At 37.0% G+C, this 19,274-nt stretch overlaps 1 long non-coding RNA gene across 1 annotated transcript in view; it reads right to left on the reverse strand.

Annotated features, from left to right (window-relative positions):
• The window catches only part of LOC122216989, a 34,513-nt gene extending 15,825 nt beyond the window's left edge, over positions 1–18,688 (reverse strand). The window contains exons 1-2 of the long non-coding RNA XR_006201231.1: positions 18,584–18,688; positions 3,982–4,086 (exon numbers count right to left, since the gene is read on the reverse strand). This is a non-coding gene — a long non-coding RNA (uncharacterized LOC122216989). The remainder of the gene's footprint in view (positions 1–3,981; positions 4,087–18,583) is intronic.
• Between the last annotated feature and the right edge of the window lie 586 nt (positions 18,689–19,274).

Consider the following 19,274-nt stretch of genomic DNA (forward strand, 5'->3'; position numbering starts at 1 on the left):
CATAGCATGTACCATGGCCATCCTCAGGCACAGGTGAAGTATTTACTTTGTGTCAAGAGTGAGGGTTGCCACCCATGTTATTGTATTGTATTGTGATTTCATGTTATAGACAGAGAAGCTGAAAATAAGTGGGTTTAAATGACCTGGTGTTACAGGGCATATTTGAGATTTAAACCCAGTGCATTTCTCATGGTTACCATAAATTTATTAATAGAGATTCAGATTTGCAACTTCCCATCAGGATGGGGGAGGAGGCAAATGATAACTCAGCTACCACTGAAATAGAATAATCTTGGTAACTTTGAATGAAGTAGGAAGCTAACAAAACATAAGTGTTAACTCCAGCCCAATTATCTAGGTACCAATGAGACCCTTACGATGGTGCTCTCTCACCTCCTCATTCCCCATCTTTCTTCCTCCATATGCCATTTATTACATTTTTCTGTTAAGATACTCAATGATATGTTAGCTGTATTTTCCACAGCACCTAATTCCCTGTGCCTTAACTAACTTTACTGCTTATGAGAAAGAGAGAGCACAATTTCTAGTAAACTAACAGCTATCAGCATAGATCCAAGGAACAGCAATAGGATAAAAAGATAATAGGTAATAGTGGGAGGGAGATATAAATGATCCATTGAAACAAAAGTGAATTATAGTATTCATTAACTCCTGATTGCCAAAGTTTTAGAAACTGGATATTCCATTTCTAAGTCTGAACATCCTACACAGAATTATTTTGAAGTCTATTAATGTTCTTTAATTTTACAAAATCATTGTTCTTCAATCATCTATATTTCCAGAATTGATTTACTTTATTTCCCCTTGTAGTTAAACGATTTTTACATTCAACCCCAAAGATTTTTGATTTGGGAATTGTCTCAGAGAAATTTGAGCATGAGCATGAGCATGAGAAATTTATCAGAGAAACTTGAGACTACCCATGAGCTAGTCTCTCAAGGCAAAGCAGAGGCAAGAATTATTTTACGAAAGGAAAAAAAATGATTATGGAAATTATATTGATACAAACTTCTTTTTTTTTTTATACAGGTAACCTTTCCTGTGGCTAGAGTTTTATGGTTCAGCATTTTCAAATGTAAATATTTTTTTCCTGACCATGGCATAAATAAGTTTCAAAAAGCACAGAGGTGTATTTGGTTTAAAATAAGTGACCTCTCATTTAAAAAGCTGCCTGAAAGGCGCAGTGAAAGGGGGAGTCAGAGTGTGAGAGGTGGCAGTGTTTATTATTTATCAGGCTTCTCCTAGGTCCCCAATGGTGTACATGAGCTTGACTGTCTCTGCTCTTGCCACATTAATCATTTTCTCTTTTAAATTCAGGAGCATCATGCTAGTGTGTACTGGGTCAAAGACAAGGTAAAACAACGAGAAAGTCAATTATGGTAAATAAGTCTCCGATAGTAAGTTAGAGGTAGTTCCATGATGACTTTGGCACCAGCCCTTAAAAACAGTCTGCTTTCCACTTATACTGCAAATAACTGTATTTATAATCTCTATTAGTAAAAATCTATGCCCGTAAATGTGATAAGGTATACAATTTTTGTTCTCTTAGAATAATTTTAAATGTAAATATGCAGAATCTCTGGAGATATCAAATACTGTGCTCCAATCAAGGACCATATTTCCTGTGACATATGGCAGGCAAGTGGGACAGGTGTGAGGGCTAGGGAAAGTGTCATAGTTATAGAATGGAAAGAACTGGACCTTCCATTGAGACAGAGATTGTTTTCCTTCCAGGATGACTCTTTCCTAAAAAACACCTCTCAGCCTTTCTAAGATACTTTTGTAATATAACATGTTGCATATCCAAGTAGAAAAAGAAAGCTTCCTTTAGATAGAATCCTACAAGGAGTGTCCTTTACTTGATTATGCACCAGAATCCTGACTTTAACAGATGGGGAGGTTGTATCAGTTTCGACCACAAACTTTGAGATGTCAATAATTCATTTGCTCACAGATCTATAATCCAGGCTGGGCTCAGCTGAGTGGTACTCTTGCAGGGTCTCATGAGATGTCTGTCATCAGTGCAACTTCTGTCAGTGGCGTTTTGATGGGGGACTGATAGTCCTGGATGGTCTCAGAAACATGTCTGAGTCCCAATAGAGATGACTGGGCCTTTTCCCACAGATCTCCTTCTCTCTCTCATCATGGGCCAACCCCAAGAAAGCTAGCTAGGCTTCCTTACCTGGCAGTCTCAGAGCAGCAAGAGGATAAGAGAGGAAGCTGCAAGGGATTCTTAAAGTTGAGGCTCTAAGTCCTACAACAACACTTCTACTGCATTCCATTGGTTCTAACGGCCAGGGGGGAGGGAAAATAGCTCCACCTTGAGAAGAAGAGCAGCAAAATCATTTTTATAAAGGCATATGCTTTTAAAAATGGGAGAAATTGATGCAACCATTTTTGCAAGCAATGTACTAGAGAGAGAATTTACTCCATCAATATGTCTAAAGATAGCAATACTAGGAATTTATTTGTGGGTTTAAAAGTAGGATCTGCTGAGAATGACTGAATAGTCTGTAAGAAAAACAATGCAATTTACTACACATGCATGCTGGATATATTTTATAGTATAATAGAATATACAAGATATACGGGAGTTTCTCTTATCTGTCTCCTCTTCACTAAGGAACAGAACCAGTATAATCCTATCGAGATCCTCCCTATGCCCTACCTTGTTCTCATCCTACCCAGGTAATCTGTTTGTAGGACTTCTGTTTCAAAACCCTATTGCTATAATATGATCTTTACTCATGCAATTGTTTAAAATTCCATCCTTGAGGATTCAAAGTAAGCCCAGAGTACAGGGGGTCTGTAGTGTTAAAGTCTAGCCTGAACGTTCTGGGTGTGTGTTCTCTGCCCGGATCAAACTTCTGTATTCTGGCACAGCTTTCTTTCTTCATGCCATAGAAACAAGAGTGGTTTAAAAAGACTGTGATGTGAAGAGTCTCTTCCTGCTTGGAATCTGAACTACAAAAAGCCTGAATTTGCCCAGAGCTGTGACAATTCCAGTGTGTACCTGATAGAATGTTTTGGGCTGCAAGTAGCAGTGTACCTGCTCAGATGGGCTTAGGCAGTAAACAAATTGATCATCTGCTATAGCCTCAGGTTTGCTTCATTTAAGAGCAATGGTGGGCTCTTAATAGTGGGCTCAGGTTCTGTCTCCTATGGAGTTAATTCTAATCTCTTTTTATTTAGCAGAAGAGAGAGAGAGAGAGAGAGAGAGAGAGAGAGAGAAAGAAAACAACTTCTCCTTTAACCACGGCAATCTTCCATTCAGTCTGATTAAGCCAATTTAGGCCACATGTCCATTCCTAAAGCATTGGCACCTCCATGGAATGCCCTAACTTGATTGGCTGAGGCTGACCATGAATTACCCTGGAATCAGGGATGTCACCTTGCCTGACATCATAAATGGGAAGGGATAACTGAATAAAATTTAAGTTGCGATAGGAAAGTAGAATGGGGAAAAGATGCAGAGAAGGCAACCAAAAAATGCCTTTTATGGTGGGTAATTCTAGTAAACGTCGTCTGAAAAATAGTAGCTCTGGATAATGCAGTAACTGTGGAAACAAACTAAAATGTGTAGAAATATAATTAAAGGGAAAATTCGAAAGCTTCAAAAATTTCATTTAAAATTACAAAGTTTCTAAAGTTTTATTAAAAAATTAAAAGCTAATATTACTGAGTTTTACTTATTGGCTTTGAACAAATATTTCCTCCTTTCGGCTCAGTACTTCATATTCAAACACAAATGCACATACGTGATGTGGTGTGTGCTTAGATCTCCTAGAGGTAAGACATGATTCATCAGCATTTCAGAGGAAAGCCCTGATTTGTCCTCAAGTGTTTTCTTTTCCAGACAATGCTATTGTTGGTGTCTACCAAAGGCCACCAGATGAAAGTGATTGGGGATGGAGCAATGTAGTGAAAGGGAGGACCTGGATGTGAGTTATTCTTTCTTACCTTCGTCTCCTCTTCTTTAATCTCCAGCTGGCACTTGAAGGTAAGTTCCCAGAGAGCAATGTCTTGTTTGGTTCCCTGCTGCATCATTAGCACCTAGAATAGCACCTGATACAAAATAGATCCTCAGTAAACTGATACTGAATTAATTGCTACAAATGAGAAAGAATGAAATCATGCCATTTGCAGCAACGTGGATGGAACTGGAAGGTATTATGTTGAGTGAAATAAGTCAGAGGACAGATATCATATGTTTTCGCTCATATGTGGATCTTGAGAAACTTATCAGAAGGCCATGGGGGAAGGGAAGGGGAAAAATAGTTATAAACAAAGAGCGGGGGAGGCAAACCACAAGAGATTCTTAGGTACAGAGAACAAACTGAGGGTGGATGGGGGGTGGGGGAGAGGGGAAAGTGGGTGATGGGCAGGGAGGAGGGCACTTGTTGGGATGAGCAGTGGGTATTGTATGGAAGCCAATGTGACAATAAATTATATTCACCAGAAAAGAATTAATTGCTACAAACTCTCCCAGAAGTAGCACTAAAGTGAGGGCAGCTATAGGAAAAAAGAGTCTTTTAACATCTGTGAGCAGGAAGGGGAGAGAAAGCGAAGGGAAACACCACCTGCTCAGTTGGTTATTTGCAAGGTCAGGACCGCTTGAACAGCTCCCCTCAAATTGTTGGATTCTTTTTTTTTTTTATTAAGCAGAAATAAAATTAAGCGGTTATATCTTCAAAGAATAAAACACCTTAAAGTTCAGTGGTGGGATTTTAAGGAGAAATTTAATTAAGGTTCATGGATTTTGTCATGTTGCATGTAGCTTTTGGCTTTCCAAAATGTATTAGACACGGCGTGAGTGTAACGCACCTCTGTGTGTTTTGCTGTAGATGTTGATGCGAATGGCTGCTCTTTGATGCTAGCACCATGGAATTTAGATATAAACATTTGATAAAAGCTAAATTCCCAGTGTCCTCACAACCCTTTGATGCCTCACCAGGAAGTGAATGAGATCCTTTGGTTCCAGGCAGGGATGCTAAGTAGGGCGACTACTCCACTTTGCCTGAAGAATTCTATTAGATTAGATTTTAGGGCCATCTCTTTTGGAAGTCCATTGGTTATTGTGGCTCATTTTAAATTCAATAACCCATCTCCCAGGCTGCCAAAAAGGAGGTAGGGTCTCTTGGGGTTGTTAACAGTGACCACGCAGAACCCCGGTGTGTGTGTCTGGAGGGAGAGCACAAACATTATCTGTGAGAATGATAACAGCTCTTCTTTGGTGAGGAAGAACAATTAGGGCTGCGTCTGCACTGGGCTCTCCACATGTATTTCCGAGTAGTCCTTACAAAAGTGCTATGAGGTAGGTGTTTATATGACTTCTGTCCTTGTCTTCCTGTAGTCTATTACTAACACAGCAGCCAGAGTGATCCTATTCAAATATGGGTCAGCTCATGTCACTCCTCTGCTCAGAACCTTCCAGCAGCTTCCTGTCTCTCACAATCAAAGCCAAAGCCCTTGCTGTAACTTTCAAGTCCTGTGATTTTTTGCCTCCCCTTTACCTCTCTGACTTCATCCTCGCTCCCTCCATGCATGTTGCTCCATAAACGACCCTGGCCCTGTGCTTCTTTCTTGAAAATCCTGCCTCAGGGTTTTCATACTTTTTGTCCCTTCTGCTTGGAATTGTCACTTCCAAGATGGTCATGTGGGTAGCAGCCCACTTTCTTCAGGTTTTTGCTTGAAAGTCACCTTCTCACCGAGGACTTCCCTAGCAATCCTGACTAAAATTTCACCAAACGTCTCTATCATCCAACATTTCCTAACTTCCCTTCCAACTTTAACTTTTTATTTTTTTGGCATCTCTTTTGCTTACTTGCTTTGTTGATTGAAATGTAAGCCCCACAAAGGCAAAGATTTTTCTCTGTTTTCTAACCATGCACCCTACAATCTCATACCCAGCAACTAGGCAACTAGAACATTACCTGGACCACAGGAAATACACAGTAGGTATTTACCGAAAGCTGAATAATTTTAGTCTTTCTTTAAAAAAATTTTTTTTTACATTTATTTGTTTTTGAGAGACAGAGCCTGTGTGGGGGAGGGGCAGAGAGAGAGGGAGACACAGAATCTGAAACAGGCTCCAGGCTCTGAGCCATCAGCACAGAGCCTGATGTGGGGCTCGAACTCACGAACCGTGAGATCATGACCTGAGCTGAAGTCGGATGCTCAACTGACTGAGCCACTCAGGTGCCCCTGAATAATTTTAGTCATCACATATTTATTCAGCATTTACTAAAAGCCAGGCATTATGCCTGACACTTGATGAACCAGAAAGACAAGATCTCTAACCTTATAGAATTTAAAATCAAGGGGCACCTGGGTGTCTCAGTTGGTTAAGTGTCCGACTTCGGCCCAGGTCATGATCTCCTGGTTTGTGAGTCTGAGCCCTGTGTTTGCACTGACAGCTCAGAGCCTGGAGCCTGCTTCAGATTCTGTGTCTCCCTCTCTCTCTCTGCCTCTCCCCCACTCGTGCTCTCAGTCTCTCAAAAATAAATAAACGTTTAAAAATAAAAAAAAAAACATAAAATCAAGAGAGAAAAGAAACAATTAAGCAAGTGCTCATTTTATACATGTGGATTCTAAGTTTCGCAGAAATTAGTGAAATTCTCCAATGTCCATTTTCCTTAACTGGCACAGCTGGGGGAAACTCCCAGGAATTAAAAATTACAATGTCAGCTGTCTTTCCTTTATGCTGTGCTGCAATTGACATACTTTTTTTTTTTTCTTTTTTTTACACACATTACTAATTGCACACATTTTGTGTACTCACAATGCCCTTCACTGAGCAGGAACTTTGTTGCTGTTTGCATCTATTGGGATTGTTCTCAAAGGTATTAAGGATTATCATTAGATGAAGCTCATCAATCATTATTATTGTGGATAAGCTTCATTTGATCTGCCCTTCAAGAACATCAAAATAAGAATAACAACTATTTCATCTCACTTGTTCTAAATAAAGAAAAAAAAATCCTATAGCCTCTAATAGGCATAGGACGTTGTGAAAACATTGCCAAGTGGTTCACACTAGGAATTCTTTTTGAAGAGGTGATATTGGCTATTAAATTTCAGTTTTATGTAGTAATTATAAATTTTTAAGTTTGATATATTTGATCAGAATAAATACTTAAAATGGAGACCTATCTAGAAGTCAATTTTCACTGTTAACCCAAATTTTGTTAGGTTAGGGATTTTCACTGAGAAAGCAAACTTTTCAAAAACATAACTTTATGTATGTTTTTTGAGAAAAGAAATTAAACCTTTTAAACAACAACAAGACATTGCTTGATGCTCTATCTCAGGAGACAATTATATGTGTCAGTCTGCAAATATGGAGGAAATCTCTACATTTGGAAATATGTCACATCTCACAGGAAAGGCTTATCACCTCCACTGCCATTTGACGCTATAGTCTCAAAGCCAAGGCTTTGCTGTCTTTAATAACAGGTAACAAAAGCTGCTGTTGAAATAAGTTCTACCAGATTCATGCTGTACTTTATAGAATGCAAAACGGCTTGACGTTAGTAAGATCCTTGTCCTTTTCATACCTTGAAATTTTTGGTGAAAATGAATGTGAATGGAACATGGTTATCTCTTTCATTTCTTTAATCCTTTCAACTTCACCCTTGGTGAGGAGGGATGTTTTAGTGTATAAATGCCATGAGCATTAACAGGAGATGACCTTGTTTTTATTTTTTGTCAGTGTTAAGCTCCAAAGAAGAAAGAGTCACTGTACTCCTCTGGCAGAAACTAGAAGAGATCAAAGGACTAGCTGCTGGATAAAGCCTGGACCCTGGAGGAGAGAAAGAGAGTGGGAGCTAGGGAACCAAGGGAAAGGGACTTCCAGCTGACCCTCCAGATGTCCCGAGCCATACATGCAGTATCTTACATCAAAGACATTACATATGTTGTATTAGGTATTACACTGTCCTTGGGTTCCTAGTAAAGACATAGTTATCACATGACATGAAAGTTATGTGCATTTCTCAAACACCTGAAAGACAAATGCTTTGGTATAACCAGGATACTACTGCATCTAAAATGAAGGTATGAAGAAAGGATTATTTCATATGATTTTCCCCAAATCATGGTAGTTCCATGGAAAGTAATGGGAGAATTGTAGAGGTTTATAGATGGGCTAAAATGTCCACCCCAATCTTCTTCAATGTCGCCAGTGCCGGCATAAAAAATACAAATGCCTAACTCAATGTTGTGATAGGTGTGCACAGAGTGAAATGCCCAGCCCTTGCTTTCATAGCTCTATCCAGAGATGGGACAGTCAGGGTCACCTCTTTTCTAGCTGAAGGAAAGCATAACAGCATATTTTAGTCCTTGAAAACTAGTCAGATGGTTGGTATGTTGCTTTTGGAATGAAAGTCTTCGAAGTCTTCTGAATAAGAGAACATAATCTCTCATTATGCAATCTTACAAGTTCCAAGAAAACATAACACCAAATTTTAAAAGTTATATTTTTAAAAGAGATAAGACATTCCAAGTTGGGTTCCAAATCATTTCAAGTGGCCAACTTTGGCTACAGAGAATGGAAAATTGGACTTTTTGAAAATGTTTGAAAATATGAATAAATGGGCTCTGAGAGGAGGATTGGTTTTGTCACACTTATTTCAGTTTCCCTGAAGTTAGGTCTTTTCTGCTCATTTCCAGTTTTGTTAGATATTCTGGTTCAGTGAGACTATGGCGTATCTGAATTCTGTATAGGTAAGTTCTTTCTATACCACTTGAGGTTAATTAGGTTAGTGTACGTATTTTTCCATTAATTTATTGGAAATAAATTTTAACCCGGCATATAACAATAAGATACCTAAGTGGCATTTACAGAATTCTCAGCAGAACTGAGATTATAACCACTTGGAGAAGTCAATCATGCTAAAAAGTATTCAAAGCACCTGTTTTCTGGAATAGTCTATGTCCAACATTTTCATCATTGTGTACTCATCTAAGTATTTTCAATAATGTATAAATCTGAAGTCTGCAGTCATCCTGCCCCTAAAACAGTTGCTGATGTTCACAAAACAACCCACTGCTACCTGTACAGTAGAATCATGAGGTGGAGTTTACACTCCCTCTTATTGGTCTGGATGGATGTTAATACTTCCATTACTTTACATATAGATTACTCCGCAACTGAACAGGATGGAGAAAGGGGAGGCATTCTACATATTGGAAGCTTCATTTGACAGTCATAATGGAGATGCTGATGGTGACAATGCTCTCAACATTCTTCCTCATAATACCCAGATGGAGGCAAACTTAAGAAACTCTCCAACTCTCTGATGAATGAGGTCTTTAAACAAATGAAAAATAAGAAAGCATCTGGAAATGATATCATCCCTGCCAAATTTTCATGCTGGAGACAAAGTTAACTCATGTAATGTCTCTGTATTCTCCTCTTGAGATACAAGAATAAAAGAGAAAATGGGATATGGCTCCAGGGAGGTGGAGATCCTGAGTTTTATGTGATGATATACATCCAATGGCAGGATGTGTATCTGAAGCAGCTGCAGAGCATATGTTTTAGATAAAAGAGAGTTTTCATAAACCAACATCCATGAGAAAACTCTCATTTCTGGTTTGGAAAGAGAATAAGTTCATTTCTTAAAGGGGGGTATTTTGACATGGAGATTTCACTTCACTCTCTGCAAGGAACTTCTGTTTCATCTAGTCCCTAAAGCTTTTCTTAGAAAGTACCGTATAAATGTACTTCACTCTGCTTTTAGACGTTTTAGTTGTGGAAAGAAGCTCATCAATGGCTTAGTGACTGGGAATGAATCTGAAGTCTCCTGCTTTAGAACATATCCTTATTTAATTTCTGAGTGATGAATAGCATTTTTGAAACTGTAGAAACTACTTTGTATACTTTCTATTTGTTAGCAGATTTGAGAAGAGCCTGACTTACTGGGAGCACACAGAATTTAAAATCAGAAAACCTAAGCAGAAATGATATTTTTACCATTTTCTGATAAGTTATTGAGGCCTCTGTTTTATGATCTCCAAATCGATGTATTAATAACACTGACAAGGGCTTTGTTACAGTAATACACTATCACAGTGCCAATCAGTCCCACTCCTTCCTCCCAGTAGCTACTTTAAAAACGTGTTCTGTTCCCTTTTCTATAGTACTCTAAAATTGTAAAGCGTGTTTTCTTTTGGCAAAGCGCTTTATAATTATGGTTGTCTTAATATATGTCTGATAGGTAAGTGTATTAGTCAGCTAAAACCTCTAGGGAACTCTTTTCCTCTGAATCAGGTTGGGATTTATATGTGAAACTTGAAATCTTGGCAGTATATGGATCTACCGATCATTGTTTTGATGCAACTTCCCTTGATGCTTTATCTTTTAATTTGTAGACCAAGGAGAGTAGAGAATATATGAGTATCTGAATTCTGGTAAACATTCAGCTTTAGCAATCACTGTTAGTTTTTGAGAGTCTCATCCCCATTTGCTCAGGGGTAAACTTAATCTCATGCAAAGGTGACTACCATCTAAGTCTCTGAAATATATCCTTCAGTGATTTCTTGTATTCCTGGAATCATAGACACAGAATGACAGAGTGGAAGAAAATTTAAAGAGAGCCCACACCAATACCAATGATTTGTTAATGACATGGTGGGTTCAGAGGCATGAAGGGTCTGTGCAAAACGTCACAAGTGGCACGGCCCCATGAATTCTTGGAGTGAATGTCTACAGCATGTGTGTTGCCGTAACAGCAATAGGAATGAGTTAGTAGATGTCAAGTTATTCGATATTATGTTTATATTAAGGATTTTCTTTCCTTTCAAGTTCCAGGTTTGGCCTTGAGGACTCTTAATTTCTGAGGAGAAGGACCAGGCAGCTGCTAGAATTCTAGTTGGTATGACTGTCACATCCACACTCCTCCACATTCCTATACCAAGAAGTGGAAAAAATATATACAAAGAATGAGAGGCAGCCTGAGAGAAGAAAATTAAGTACTTGACTAGTTTTTCCTTCTCTCTCTCTAAGCCAATAATTATTGATTGAATCATTCATGTCTTAAATCATTCATGACTGTAATGCTGTGGCAGCCTACGTAAGCAAACCAAAATCTAAGCCTACAAATGCTTCAAGGTTACAAAATCAAAACGCTAGAAACGACCGATCACAAATAGCCAACTAGGCTTTAAACTATAGCCAATCAATAATTTCCTTGGTTTGCTTCTGACTTTTCTCGATAAAAACCTTTCCTCCCCCCACCACCTCCTGTTAGGTGGAGAATTCCTAACCCCTTCCAGTTTGGCACTGCTGATTGAAATAGATTTTTGTTCAAATAAAGTCTTAAAATTACAACAACGAGAAGAATGATGTGAAGACGTGTCTCAGAAATAGACAGAAGATAATGGAAACACTGGTTTTGAGTCAGAAGACCTGAGTTTGAAGTCCAGCTCTAGAGCATATATAATCCCAGGTGGCCCCTTAAGTACCCTTAGACTCTGACCTGCAGTTTCTCCCAATTTTTACTGGAGATTTTTATTTTTACTTTTATTTCTGATATTCTCTACCTCTGTATCCCTGTCTCTGACTCCCTCCCTTTGATCATTCTAGAATAGAGGCTATAATTTTGGGACTTGTTGATTCTTTTCTATTTTATTTTCAGATTTCAAAACTATTTATTGATCCTACTCTTATTTTTATCTCCTTACTTCTACTCTTTTGGTGTTATTTTTCTAATTTTTTAAGTTAGATATTTAGATAATTAATATTTTCAACTTTCGTTTTTAGGTACCAAGTTAGATACCTAAGTTATTAATTTTCAGCCTTCTATCTTTTCTAACATATGTACATTAGACTTTAAATTTTCCTCGGTATTATTTTCATTGACTCCACAAGTTTAGACATCCTGTGTTTTCATTTTCATTCTTCATATTTTTTACAAAATTTTCAACAGCTAATATATGCATAATTTATAAATTAAAACTATGGAATAAGATGCAGACTGAGGATCTGGTGCCTACCTTCCCTACTCACTCCATTCCCCAGCTTTTTGTGAGTTATGACTCCTATTAGTTATTCATGGATTCTTTAAAATTTTTTTTAATATTTATTTATTTTTGAGAGAGAGAGAAAGACATAGTGCAAGCAGGGGAGGGGCAGAGAGAGAGAGGGAGACACAGAATCTGAAGCAGGCTCCAGGCTCTGAGCTGTCAGCACAGAGCCCGATGAGGGGCTCAGAACTCACAAACCGCCATATCATGACCTGAGCCGAAGTCAGATGCTTAACCGACTGAGCCACCCAGGCGCCCCTAAAATCTTACTTTTCTTAGAGCAGTCTTAGGCTTGCAACAAAATTGAGAGTAAGGTACATAGATTTCCCATAATCTCCCTCCCCACACTCTTGCACAGCCTTACCAACATCATATTACCGTATTACCAACATCACTTATCAAAATGGTACATTCTTTCACAAGGATGAACCTACATCAATCCATCATAATCACCCAAAGTCTGTACTGTACCTTAGGGTTCACTTTTGCTTTCGTACTTTCTATGAGTTTGGACAAATGTAACGTGGCACCCCTTATCGTAACACAACATTTTTCTCTGCCTTAAAAAGCCACGGTCCTCCACTTATTTATCTCCCACTCTTCACCCCTGGTAACCACTGATATTTTTGTTGTCTCCATAGTTTTTTTGCTTTTTCCAGAATGTCATATAGTTGGAATAAAATAGTAGGTACCCTTTTCAGATTGGCTTCTTTCACTTAGCAATATGCATGTAAGATCCTCCCATTTCTTTTTTTTTTTTAATGTTTATTTATTTTTGACAGAGAGAAAGAGACAGAGTGTGAGCGGGGGAGGGGCAGAGAGAGAGGGAGACACAGAATCTGAAGCAGGCTCCAGGCTCTGAGCTGTCAGCAGAGCCCAATGTGGGACTCCAATCCACAAACTGCGATGTCATGACCTGAGCCTAAGCCGGACACTTAACTGACTGAGCCACCCAGGCGCCCCGCTCCATGTTTTTTTGTGCCTTGATAGCTTATTTCTTTTTAGCACTGAATGATATTCCATTGTCCGGAAGTACCACAGTTTATCCATTCACCTACTGTAACACATCTTGGGAAATTAGGAATAAACCTGCTATAAACATCCATGTGCAGGTTTTTGTGTGAACATAAGTTTTCAGCTCCTTTGGGCAAATACCAAGGAGCACAACTGCTGGATTAAATAGAACTAAGTTAGTTTTTATAAGAAACTGCCAGGCTATCTCCTAAAGTGGCTGCATCATTTTGCATACCCACCATCAATGGATGAGAGTTTTTGTTGCTCCACATTCTTGCCAACACTTGGTGTTGTCAGTGTTGCAAATTTTGGCCGTTCTCATAGGTGTGTAGTGGTATCTCATTTAATTTGCATTTTCCTGATGACAAATGCTGTGGAGCCTCCTTTCATATGCTTATTTCCCACCTGCACATATTTGGTGAGGTGTCTCTCTCAAGGTGTTTGGCCCAATTTTTAATTGAGGTTTTTGTTTCCTTATTGTTGAGTTTTAAGAGGTTTTTAAAATATATTTTAGATAGCACTCTTTTATCAGATGTATATTTTGCAAATATTTTCTCCCAGTCTGTAGTTTGTCTTCTAATTCTTTTCTATTGTCTTTCATAGAGTGGAAATTTGTAATTTTAAGGAAGTCCAGCTTATCAATTCTCTCTTTCATGTCTTTAGTGCTATATCTAAATAGTCATCCCCATACCCAAGGTCATCTAGATGTCTTCCTATGTTATCTTCTAGGAGTCTTATAGTTCTGCATTTTACATGTAGGTCTATAATCAATTTTGAGTTAATTTTTATAAAGGGTGTAAAGTCTGTGTCTAATTCCTCTCTCTCTCTCTTTCTTTCTTTCTATCTTTTTTTTTCCTTTGTACATAGAAAAATATCTGGCTGTTCCAGCATCATTTGTTGAAGAGACTATCTTTGCATTTTTTGTCAAAGATCAGTTCACTATATTTATGGTGATCTATTTTGGGCTCTCTACTCTGTTCTATTGATCTATTTGTCTATTGTTTCACCAATAACTCACTCTCTTAATTACTGAGGTTTTATAGTAAGTCTAGAAGTTGAGTAGTCTCAGTCCTTCAGCTTTTTTCTTTTTTATATTGGATGGGCTACCTAGATCTTTTGCCTCTCCAGAAAAGCATTAGTTTGTTGTTATCCATAAAATAACTTGCTGTGATTTTGACCAGGATTATGCTGAATCTATAGATAAATTTGGGAAGAAATGACATTTGACAATATTAAGTTTTTCCATCTTTGAATATGGAATTTCTTTCCAATTATTTAGTTCTTTGATTTTGTTCACAAGAGTTTTATAGTCTTGCTCATATATATCTTGTACATATTTTGTTAGATTTATATAGAAGTTTTTATTTTGGGGGATGCTAATATAAATGGTATTATGTTTTTAATTTCATATTCCGGATATTCATTGTTAGTATATAGGAAAGCAATCAACTTTTATATATTAACCTTGTATCCTGCCATCTTGCTATAATCATTTATTCATTCCAGATTTTTGTTGATTCCTTTGGAATTTTTTACACAATTGTGTTATCTGTGAACAAAGACAATTTTATATCTTCTTTCTTAATCTGGATACCTTTTACTGCTCTTTCTTCCCTCCTTGCATTGGCAAGGGCATCCAAGGTGATGTAGAAAAGGAGAAAAGGAGTGGTGAGAGGGTCTATTGTTTGTTTTTTTTATGTAAATATGAGCAGATCTGAATACCTTTTCTTAATTTCCCTTTTTCTTACACAAAAGGGAACATATACTGTATACTTCCTTTCCTTGTTCTAGACACTGTGCCCTATTGATAGAAAGTGTCCTAGAGCCTCAAGGAGGGCACTTGTTGGGATGAGCACAGGGTGTTATATATAAGTGATGAATCACTAAAATCTACTCCTGAAATCATTTACACTATACATTAACTAACGTGGATTTAAATAAAATTAAAAAAGTAAAAGAGCACCTAAGGAAGAAGATTCTTGTCAAAAATGAGTGGGAAGACGTATAGGGTCCCAATAATTTGACAAACTAGTTAAAATTAAACTTTTAGTTATAAACTTGCTTGAACATACTTTATAAACAATGGATTAAATCTTAATTGTTAAAAAAAAAAAGTGTCCTAGAAATTTCATTCTTATGATGGCTACAAAATATTCCATTGTGAGCAAGAAACAAAAATTGTTTCTCTAGTATTCTATTGAGGGACAGGCATTATTTCCTCTCTGCTGCTATTGTAGTCGTTGTTGTAATGAATAACTTTGCATATGTCATTTTGTACATAGCATAGATGTATGCTAAGAGAAATTCCCAGGAAAGAATTGCTGGGCCAATGAATAGATGTATATCTATTTTGATTAGCATTATCAAATTGCCATCCATAGGGGAATTGTTTCGTACTATCACCATCAGAGTATGAGAACGTCTATTTCCTAATAGTTTTATCACCAGGCTAGAGTTTTAGAATTTCTGAAGATTGAAATATACTCTTAAAATTTTTTTTTAGATAGATGGTGGGGAGAAGCAGATGGAGAGGGAGAGATCTTAAGCAGTCTCCAAGATCAGTGCCGGGCTCAACATGGGGTTTGATCTCACGACCCCTGAGATCATGACCTGAGCCGAAATCAAGAATCAGGCACTGAACTAACTGAGCCATCCAGGTGCCCTGAAATATACTGTTAATATTTATTAAAAGTTCTTGTTCTTTGGGCATTTAGAAGTGTTTAATTTCCCAATATATATGGATATTTGTTTTTCACATGTTTATTGGTTACTGATTTCTAATTTGATTGCATTTTTAGTCAGCAAACATGATCTATATTATGCCATTTCTTTGAAAATTGTTAAGACTTGCTTTCTGGACAAGCACGTGGTCAACATTTGTAGATGTTTCATTTGTGCTTAAGAAGAATGTATGTTCTGTAATTGTTGGGTTTGGAGTTCTCTCTCTGTCCAATTAGATCACGCTTGTTACTTCTCCTATTCAAATATTTTATATCTTTTTTTGACTTTTTTTCATCTGCTTGACTTATTATTGAGAGATGAGTGTTGAAATCTTCTATTACAACAGTAGATTTCTCAATTTCAGCCACTAGTTCTATCATTTTTATATTGTAAGGCAATTATTTTAGGTACATCTTTCTATTGTTTAATAATACGTTTTGCATTAAAAATATTTTAAAAATATAAGTAAAAATGTAAAAACTACAAAAACACACAGAATAAACATTGCTTTCATGTAATTATACCACTCCAAAGTAACTGCTACTTATTTAATATGATGATGTGTTTCTCTTTCTGTATCTTTGTAATGATATTTATTATATAGAGAGACCCATAGGCAAGGAGGCATTCATGCTCCACTATCCCAAGTGAAGAATTTCCAGGCAAGTGGTTTGTTCAGCCCCTTAGTACAGATGTGGATGCTCTTCCCTCTCATCCCATTGGATGTTCAGAAGTCACTTTGGTTTTATTTTGATCATAATGAATGCTAAAAGAAAATATTCTTATAGAGTAGAACTGACAAGAGTTGATGATGGAGTAGTTGGTAGGGGTGTGAAAAATAAGAATCTGAGAAAACATCTAGATTTTTGTTAGAAATGGCAGTGCTATTTACCAGGACAAAGAACCCATGAGAGAAACAGGTTTACAGAGGTTGTAAATTAAGAATTCTGTTTTGGATATATTAACTTTAAGATTCCTATTGGATATTCTAGTGGAGATAACAAGCAGACAGTTGGATTATGTAAATATTGGTTTCAGGGAAGAAATATATATGGATACATAATTTCAGGAGTCATTAGTATAGAAACAATATTAAGTCCACGGGGATAGATGAAATCACCTATAAAGAACAAATACTTGGCGTATGGCATTGAAGTTAGGATTAAAAAAAAAAGGCAAGAAAAGAAACCAGCACAGGAGACTCAGAGATGAAGCCAATCAAGTAGTAGATAAGTCAGAAGGGTATAGATACCAGAGAAGAGCTCTAAATAGGAGAAGATACAAATTATCGTTTAAACTTTATGAATGTGGGGGTGGGAATTAGTATCTGAATCAAGGGGATAGGATTCACTGCATCCAGAGAGAAAGGCATATCTTTGATTGCTAGAGGAAAGGAAAAGGGGAGAAGTGAGTGTAGATACAGATAATGTTGTAGATTTGGGAGAAGAAATTTTGCTTTATGATTTCTTTTTTTAATTTTATTATTATTATTTTTTTCTGTGAAGTAGAAGATGAGGTTAGCTAGAGGAAGGATAGGTTGGGGAAATGGTTGTTAGAGTTTTGATGATAGTGGAGAAAACACTACCAGAAAGATTATGCCAATTTGTATTCCATTTATGGTACAAGAATGTCTATTACACCTACCGTTGTCAACATTGGGTATTATCATTAAAAAAATAAGTAAACTTCTCATTTAAATGGGATTAAAATGATACTGTATTTGAAACAGAGTTCATTTCTTTGCTTACTAATAAGAGAGAACATTTTTTAAACTGGGGGGTTTTATATATATACTTATAAAATATATAACTATTTAAAATGTATATGAAGGGTATTAGCCCTCTGCCTGCTCTATATGTTTCAAATATTTTCACATTTTGTTTCCTGATTTTAATTTTGTTCAAGGTGCTTATTAGAGAATACAAATGTTTTTAAATTTTTGTGTATTTTTAAATTATTTATCATAGCTCTTTGGGATATTCTCCAATTAATGCTTAGAAAGAACTGTCCCCTCGTAAGAACAGATACATTCATCTATAACTTCCTGAAATTCTTGATGACTTTATTTTTTATGTATAAACATTATATCTATCCTAGACTTATCTGGAAATAAAATGTGATGTATTGCTTTAACTTTATTTTTCTCATAAATTGCCAAATGGTTGTCTCAATATGACTTATTGAATGATATATTTTCTTCCACTAAGTTAAATTAATAAAATTAATATTTGTGGAATAATTGTTGTTGGCAGGCTTTGTGCCAAATACTTTATAGACATTGTCTCATTTATCTTCAGAACAAACTCTTTAGTTGTAATATTATTGCACCCATTATAAAGTAAAAGACAGAGGCTACAGTTGGGGAGTCCCCAAGACTCCCTTAGTTTCAGTGATAGACTAGAAGCACTCACAGACCTTATAAAAGCTGTTAGACACATGGTGATGGTTTCTTCCAGAAAAGGGAAGGGGAAAGTAAGGTAGAATTCAGAAGATGCCAGGTACAAACTTTAAGCTATCCCCCTGCATGGAGTCATATGGGCAGAGTTTGTTTCTCCCAGCAATGCCTGTGTGGCAACATGCGTGGTGCCAGAGAATCTCACCTGAGCCTCGGTGTTTAGGGTTCTTATTCAGAGTCAATCATGTAGATAAAGCTGACTTCCTACACAGCTGACCTTACTTTCCAGCCCCTCCAGAGGTCAAGTTGATACTGCATGACCCAAGGCCCCCACCATAAATCACATAGTTAACATAGATTATTTGGCATGGTCCCAAATCTTCAAGTAAGCCAAGACACTCTTACCAGGCAGGACATCTCACAGAGTAACTTCTAGAAGCTGGGCAAGGTAAATCCTATATTGTCCTGAGACTTAGAAAAGGAAAGGACTTTCCTTTGGGTAATCCAACCAACTTGCAGTGGAATCAGAATTTAAATCTGGGCCTTTTCGAGTTCTAGAACCTGAGGTCTTAGTCACTAGAATTTATAACTTTCATAACATAATAAAGCGATTGCTGAGAAGGGAAGAGCTAAGGGCCATTTTAGTAGGTGAAGTAAATGATTAGGCACTAGGATTAGATGTTTGGGGGGTGATTTTTGTTTTTGTTTGGTTTTGTTTTGTTTTTGGTATGTGCTGCTTTCTCATGTAGCTAGGTCACCAGTTTTATCATTTACTAAATTTCAATAAATAATTATCTCTTTAGTTTTAATATTCTGTTCATTGTCATCACTATTTGTTCTTGTGCAAACCCATACTGCCTTAATTGTTATAACTTTGTGGTATGCTTTAGTATCTGATGGAGTAAGTCAGCAGCTCCCTTCTCTTTTTACCCCTAAAATTTCTCACCAATTTTCATCCATTTATTTTCTAACATCTCAGAATCATTTTCTTAATGTCCAATTTCTTTGGGATTTCATTTTAATTATATACTGCTCATTGATGAATCTGGGGAAAGCTCAGATATTTACATTATGGCTTCTTTCAATCCAGAAAAAA

The sequence above is a fragment of the Panthera leo genome, chromosome B1 (assembly GCF_018350215.1).
Source record: "Panthera leo isolate Ple1 chromosome B1, P.leo_Ple1_pat1.1, whole genome shotgun sequence".
Classification (NCBI taxonomy): domain Eukaryota; kingdom Metazoa; phylum Chordata; class Mammalia; order Carnivora; family Felidae; genus Panthera; species Panthera leo.